Source organism: Clarias gariepinus, chromosome 4 (assembly GCF_024256425.1).
Source record: "Clarias gariepinus isolate MV-2021 ecotype Netherlands chromosome 4, CGAR_prim_01v2, whole genome shotgun sequence".
Lineage (NCBI taxonomy): Eukaryota > Metazoa > Chordata > Actinopteri > Siluriformes > Clariidae > Clarias > Clarias gariepinus.
In genome coordinates, this window is record NC_071103.1 from 39,603,805 (window position 1) to 39,610,900 (window position 7,096).

The window sequence follows — 7,096 nt, forward strand, 5'->3', positions numbered from 1 at the left end:
GTGTGTTCTTTTAGGTACAGAGACAGATCAGAACTTCTCACTACCGCTCGGAAAAGTTACGTAGTCCAATACACTACACTGTGACCCTAAAGGCTCTACTCGTATGTGCAAGTGTCTCAGGTTCTACATAGAACCCTGAAGGTAACCTCTGAAGAAACGCTAAGGGGTTCTCTTTCTATCACTGTAGGGTTTCCTGGAAAGACAAACTGAAGAACCTCATGGAGATGATCCTCAGTCTGTCTATCAGTCTCTTTGTCAACCTGTCTCTCTCACCTAACACTCTGCCTCCTGGTCTATTTGTCTCTCCAACCCGTCAATCACCCTATCCATCTGTCTCTTTCTCTGTCAGACTCTACACTTAATAGACAGCAGGAGAGGACAGTGTATTGTTTTTAGCACTGATGCTGATTCTGAAACCTGTAGAGTTTCCCGGCTGGTATTTTGGTTTCAGTGTTTCCCTACAGCAGTGTTTCCCTCCGGACAGGTCTGAGGTAGAAGTTTATTTCAGAAAAGTCAAAACAGTTCTGTGTCCGGTGGCACCTTAATGAACGCAAAAATGAGAGCAGATCTGATTAAAGATTTTTTCATTTGAAACCACTGAGCAGAGACTGAGCGGAATCTGAGCCGTATGGGAGAAGTTACCCGAGCCATACCTGAGATGGATCTGAGTCCGCTCAGAACCTCATCTAAGTGGGTACCTGAGTCATACCTGAGATAGATATGAACCACATCTGAGTGGATCTTGAGCCATATCTGAGACTTGAGCCATATCTGAGACGGATCCGAGCCAGAGCTCAGTGGTGACCTGTGGCTTATCTGAGTCAAATAAGACTTGCATATAATTGGTTCCCTGAGCCATATCTGAGTAGTTTCCTGAGACAGATCTGAGTAATTTCCTGAGACAGATCTGAGTGGTTCCCTTAGCCATATCTGAGAGGTTCCCTGAGACAGATCTGAGTGGTTCCCTGAGCCATATCTGAGTAGTTACCTGAGACAGATCTGAGAGGTTCCCTGAGACAGATCTGAGTGGTTCCCTGAGCAATATGTAAGTGGGTCCCTGAGACAGATCTTAGTGGTTACCTGAGACAGATCTGAGAGGTTCCCTGAGACAGATCTGAGAGGTTCCCTGAGACAGATCTGAGTGGTTCCCTGAGCAATATGTAAGTGGGTCCCTGAGACAGATCTTAGTGGTTACCTGAGACAGATCTGAGTGGTTACCTGAGACAGATCTGAGTGGTTCCCTGAGCCATATCTGAGTGGTTCCCTGAGACAGATCTGAGCTAGATGTGAGTGGATTCAGAGCCACATTCGAGTGGGATTCGAGCCGCATCTGAGTGACTACCTGTGCCATATCTGAGTTGGATCAGACTCCTGTCTGTGTGGATACCTGAGCCATATCCAAGTCGGGTCTAAACCATACCTGAGACAGATATAAGTGTGAGCCGAGTCATATCCAAACCACATCTACCCGAGTGGTTACCTGAGCGGTTATATTTACACATCACCTGCGTTACTGTACATCTGAGCCGTATGGAGTCTATACCTGAGCGGTTATGTTAGATGTCTCTCAGCTGTATCCGAGTCTTACCCGAGTTATATCTGATTGACATGTTACACTGTAATTAAGCGAGACAGATCTCTAATTGAACCAGGACACAGACACTGCCATCACACTGACTGGCATTAGGAGTGTTTCCACAAGGCTGTGCATTCCTGACAGCGAATAATAATAATAATAATAATAATAATAATAATAATAATAATAATAACAATAATAATAATAATAATGCACTAACAGTGATATCGGAGCTGCACAGAGATCAGGGTGAGATCAGTGTATCTGTGCATCCCTGTGATCAGACTGGAATTATAGTCACAATCTGGATGTGTTTTAAATTACAACTCAAATTATTATTATTATTATTATTATTATTATTATTAATAATAATAATATTTTGCAGCATGATATTGTATGTTGTCATGAAAAACAATAACCTACACCAGCATGATGTTTACACAAACACACACACCACTGATAGAGCTTGCACGCGCACACACACACTCACACACTCATGAGGAAATGACAGAAATGAAATGTGAGTGTGTGTGTGTGTGTGTGTGTGTGTGTTCAGTATGCTCCTACCTGTTAGATAACGCGCAGAAACACACACACTCCGGAGTGAAGCGCATGATCCACTTTCCCCCACCACACACACACACACACACACACACTGACACAGTGTTTCACTCCGACAGCACAGAGCGCGCGCAGAGGGAATCCGTCATCGTGTCCAAATCCGGTGCAGTCCGCGCGAGGCTACACTGTTACTCCGAGTGTGTGTGTGTGTGTGTGTGTGTGAGTGAGTGTGCGCGCGCATCCTCCGCGCACGGTGTGTCCGTAAATCCCGCACATAAACAGCGCCTCGGACACACACACACACTTGTTCCAGTCTGTAAGAGAGAGTGTGTGTGTGTGTGTGTGTGTGTGTGTGAGAGAGAGAGAGAGAGAGAGAGAGTGTGTGTGTGTGTGTGTGTGTGTGTGTGAGAGAGAGAGAGAGAGAGAGAGAGAGAGTGTGTGTGTGTGAGAGCAGGATGGAGCTCTCAGCTCTGCGCTCCCGGAGTCTCCACACACACACACATGAACCGCTACAGAGACAAACAGCGCCCTCTATCGGCCACCAACAAAACCCAGGTCCTGTTTCAGCCAATCAGGGGCGTCCTGGGACAGGCGTGGTCAATCAACACAACAAACAAACAAATACACCCATAAACAAACAAATAAATAAATACATAAAATACAATTTCTTTACTTGGGTTCTTGTCATACGATATATTATATTATATTATATTATATTATATTATATTATATTATATTATATTATATTTGATTATATTATATTATATTTATATAGAAGGACAGTTTAATAATAAATGCATTTTGTTTTAATTATTTCCAGTTAAGAAACTTGCTTTTTACTTGATACTTATTTTTCATTCATTTTTTCCTTTATTAATTAATTCCTTTATTTATTTACAGTATTTGGCAGCTCTGTGGTTTACATTTACATTAAGGCATTTGACAGACTCTCTTATCCAGAGCAAAGTGCTTTGAAGTTTCTATCACTGGATACATACTTACACTGGGGTACTAGGTTACTAACTTAGTGCAATCAAACACAGTTGGGAAGGGGATTTGTTTTAATTTTTTTGGGTGAGGAGGGGTGGGGTGGGTTGGGGCAGTTTGTCCAAGTACTGAAGAAACGAATCCGTCTTAAGTGGTCGTTTAAAGATTGCCACAGACTCCACTGTATGGACGTCTAGAGACAGTAAAATTCCAACACCTACTGTAGGTACCAGAACAGAAAAGAGTCCTGCCGCCCTCGATACCTGAGAGATGGGGGAACCAGGCGAGCGGTGCTGGAGGATCAGAGGGAATGTGGTGCGGTGCGGCGTGTGATTAGAGCAGAGAGGTAAGTGCATGCTGGGTAATTTTTAGCTTTGTAGACGAGCATCAGGGTTTTAAATTTGACGCAATCAGCTACACGGGAACCCAGTGCAGGGAGCGGAGAAGAACTTAAGAAGGTTTAGCGGTTAGCATTGCTGCCTTAGACCACCAGTGATTTTCATCTTCAGGGTCTTTGTGTGCATGGAGTTTGTATGTTCTGCCTGTGCTTGGTGTGTTTCCTCCTGGGAATCCAGTTTCCTCCCACAGTCCAAAGACATGAGGATTGCACTAACTGGTGTTCCCAAATTGCCCGTTGTGCATGTGTGTGTGTGTGTGTGTGTGTGCCCCGCACTGGATTTGCACCCTGCCTCATGCCCAATGTATTGGATTGGCTCCAGCACCCCCCCCTCCCCGTGCCCTTGTACAGTAAGCAGTATAGAAGATAAATAAATTATTTGTTATTTATTCATTCATGTATACATAAAATTTTAGTTAATTTATCTGTTAGAACTATTTATGTATTTAATAACTGGTAGCTCAGACTCTGGATGCGAGGCTCTGATCGGATTGTCAGCGGTTTGAGCCCCACCACCACCTGGTTGCGCCTAATGGGTCCCTAAACCTTCTGCTCATATAAAATACCCAGCAGGGCATCCTCAGTGCCGGTACCAAGGCGGGAGACATGGGTGGGTAGCAGCAGGAAGGGCAGTCAGTGTAAAACCTGTGAAAAAAAGCCCATGAAAAATGTATTTACTTATTTATTTAATAACAAATTCCAGGGTTCATTTTGAAGCACTTGATCAGATCAGTAGCTGAGTGATGGGTGTAGAGTGGAGTCTGGAGTGAGATGTGTGGTGCAACCAGACTCCATTACTGACCGTATAATGGGTGTGTTAATGTTATATAATGTGTACACACACACACACACAGTGGCTATTAATCCCCGGCCTGCTCCCCTCTGAAAACATTTCATACAATACATTTTAATCATGACATCATATTGCACACCCTTTGTAGGCAGAGCCTAGTCGAAGGCAGAAGAAGCATGCTGATTAGCATGTTCCTTTAGCATAACACCGGCAGGTACGATCGATCACTATTCAGACACTTAGAACGTTCTGAGTGAAATCACTAACGTTAATCCTCCAACTGTAATTCCTGATGAACATTAGCTGGCATGACACACATTTAAACACATCCATAGCAACAAGAGACAACACTTTATTTAACCTTATTGGATATGAAGTGTGTGCTACACACACCAGCATTGCAGTCCAGTCCTTTCGTCTGATCACACGCCACCAATTGTTTCTTACTTTCAGTAAAATAAAAGACTGTTATGTGATTGAACTTAAGTTTAGAGTCAGTACTCATTGGATTCACAACATGAAATATGACTTCATTATTCAGAATAAAAAGTATGCTATAAACTCATATAGATATCTCTTTTAATTCATCACCTATACCGCTTATCCTCTACAGGATCGCAGGGGGCCTGGAGAGTATTCCTGGAGACCTGAGGCACAAAGCAATTTAGGGACACAAGTTAATCTAACCTGCAACTGTGGAAAAAAAACCCATAAAGCACAGGGGGAACATGCAAACTCCACACACAGAGCCAAGGTGGGAATCAAACCCTCAACCACAGCGGTGCAAAACCACAGTGCTAACCATTACACCACTGCACTACTGCTCAAGTACCGCATGAAAGAAAGGTTGCGATTACATTGTGTGTCAGGACCAGGAGCTGAACATAAACACTACTCCCAGATTGTGGTGTGTTCCTGAGTAGACCTCATGGTTGGTGCTAAAACCCAGATCTCACTGGCCGCACCCAGTACATTCTGTTTCTCATCCCACTGCAGGAGTCACTTTATTAGGCTCCTACCACCTCACAGCAACAAATGTTCTCTGAAAAACAGTAGATGATTGAGCTGTGAACCCAAGACGCTACCCAGAGCCTTCTCACTGCTTTCTTTCCTTCACATTTCACACTATTTAGTAGACACCCTTATCCAAAACAGCTACCATTCATTTCATTATACATAAGAACAGTTTAAGGGTCTTACTCAAGAACCCAAGCTCAGTGGCACGAACCTGGGACTTCTCATTCTGTAGTATAATGTCTTAACCTCTGAGCTACTCCTTAACACTCTGTTCACCCTAACAGGTGCAGTGAAAAGTGTAGTTTGTCTTTCACAGCATACCATTTTTCTGTCTTTAACATGCCTTTAAAATTAATTCAATTATTTTAATTAAGTTATAAAAATGTTAGCTAGCTAGCTACTTACACCCCCCAGAGGCAACATGTGCATTACTGCACACAAATACATTTCTTCTCTTCAACCCTGTTTAAAGATAAATTAAATAATACACAGACATTAGACACATCAGACCAGACTGCTCTGAGGAACCATTCTAGGTAACTGTTAGTATGGAAGACCATGAGTGATGGGGAAAACTGCCATGCTAGAAACAGACTGTAAACCTTGCATTTTTTTTTCTTGGTTTCAACAGTCTTTCAATTTGCTATTCTGTCTAGATGATAGTTTCATGTCTCAGACCATGTGACAGAAAGAAGTGATGTAATTGCCTCGTTTTGGATGTGGCATGTTTGCAAAGCAATGTGGTCATACACTCGTTTGGCCAAAATGTGGATGATTAAAGCTCCCAGGAGATGTGTGTTGCAAGGATTTACACCATCCCCTGACAATTTATCATCAAACCCTCTTTAAGTGCAGGTTAACAACCTGCACTCTAGCGACCCAGGTGGGACTTGAACCCACAATCCCCAGCTCCGGAGGCTGATGCCTTATCCATTAGGCCACTGGGCCACAAGCACGCAACCACAAAAAAAAAGAAAGAAACAGACAATGGACCAATGAGAATGAAGAACTCAGCAGAGCTCTGGTATTAAACAGCGTTATTAATCTCCAGATGTCTCAGTGTTTCTCCCACACAGGACCTGGAGCTGAAGAATGCACGAAGAAGAGAATTAACAGCTCGTGTGGATGAGAATAAAGAGCCTTAGTGTGTGTGTGTGTGTGTGTGTGTGTGTGTGTGTGTGGAGCTCGACTGTCTCTCAGTGCCACAATGCAGCCGGGACAATGCGAGCGACTCCACTGACCCCACGTGAAAAAAAGGGAAAGCTGGGAGCCTGAGAGAGGGGGCTTTCACTCGCCTATTGTCTGAGAGCCTGCGCTGAAACAATGGCAGACGTTAGTGCTTATCTGAGAGCAAACACGTTTAATACACAACACAACACGGTCAGATCGATACACTCAAACTGACTGGTTTTATAACGTGTAGTGAGATCAGAATAAACATCAGTCAGCTACAAAACCCTCTAAATCTTTTATTGCTTTAATTACAATCAGGTTATTTTTAATAGGACTAAATATACATTATTAATCTATCTGTTATATATTCTACAGTTTATATACTGAAATCACCTAAATCCTATTAATATACTCATTAATATTAATAAATTAAAGGCCTTCAAATCATGCTCTGCTTCTAAGGTCTGTATTTGCATACAACAAAAGGATTCATTAAGTAATCAGCTGTCCTTGTGTTTCTAAAATGAAACCAACAACCAAACCACACAAACAAACAAACAAACAAACACAAATTTGCTAAGTAAATATATAA

The 7,096-nt window shown here is 42.7% G+C and overlaps 1 non-coding gene across 1 annotated transcript; it reads right to left on the bottom strand.

Annotated features, from left to right (window-relative positions):
* Nucleotides 1-6,206: 6,206 nt before the first annotated feature.
* trnar-ccg (transfer RNA arginine (anticodon CCG)) lies at nucleotides 6,207-6,279 on the bottom strand. The gene has a single exon. It is a non-coding gene; the product is annotated as a tRNA-Arg (tRNA).
* Between the last annotated feature and the right edge of the window lie 817 nt (nucleotides 6,280-7,096).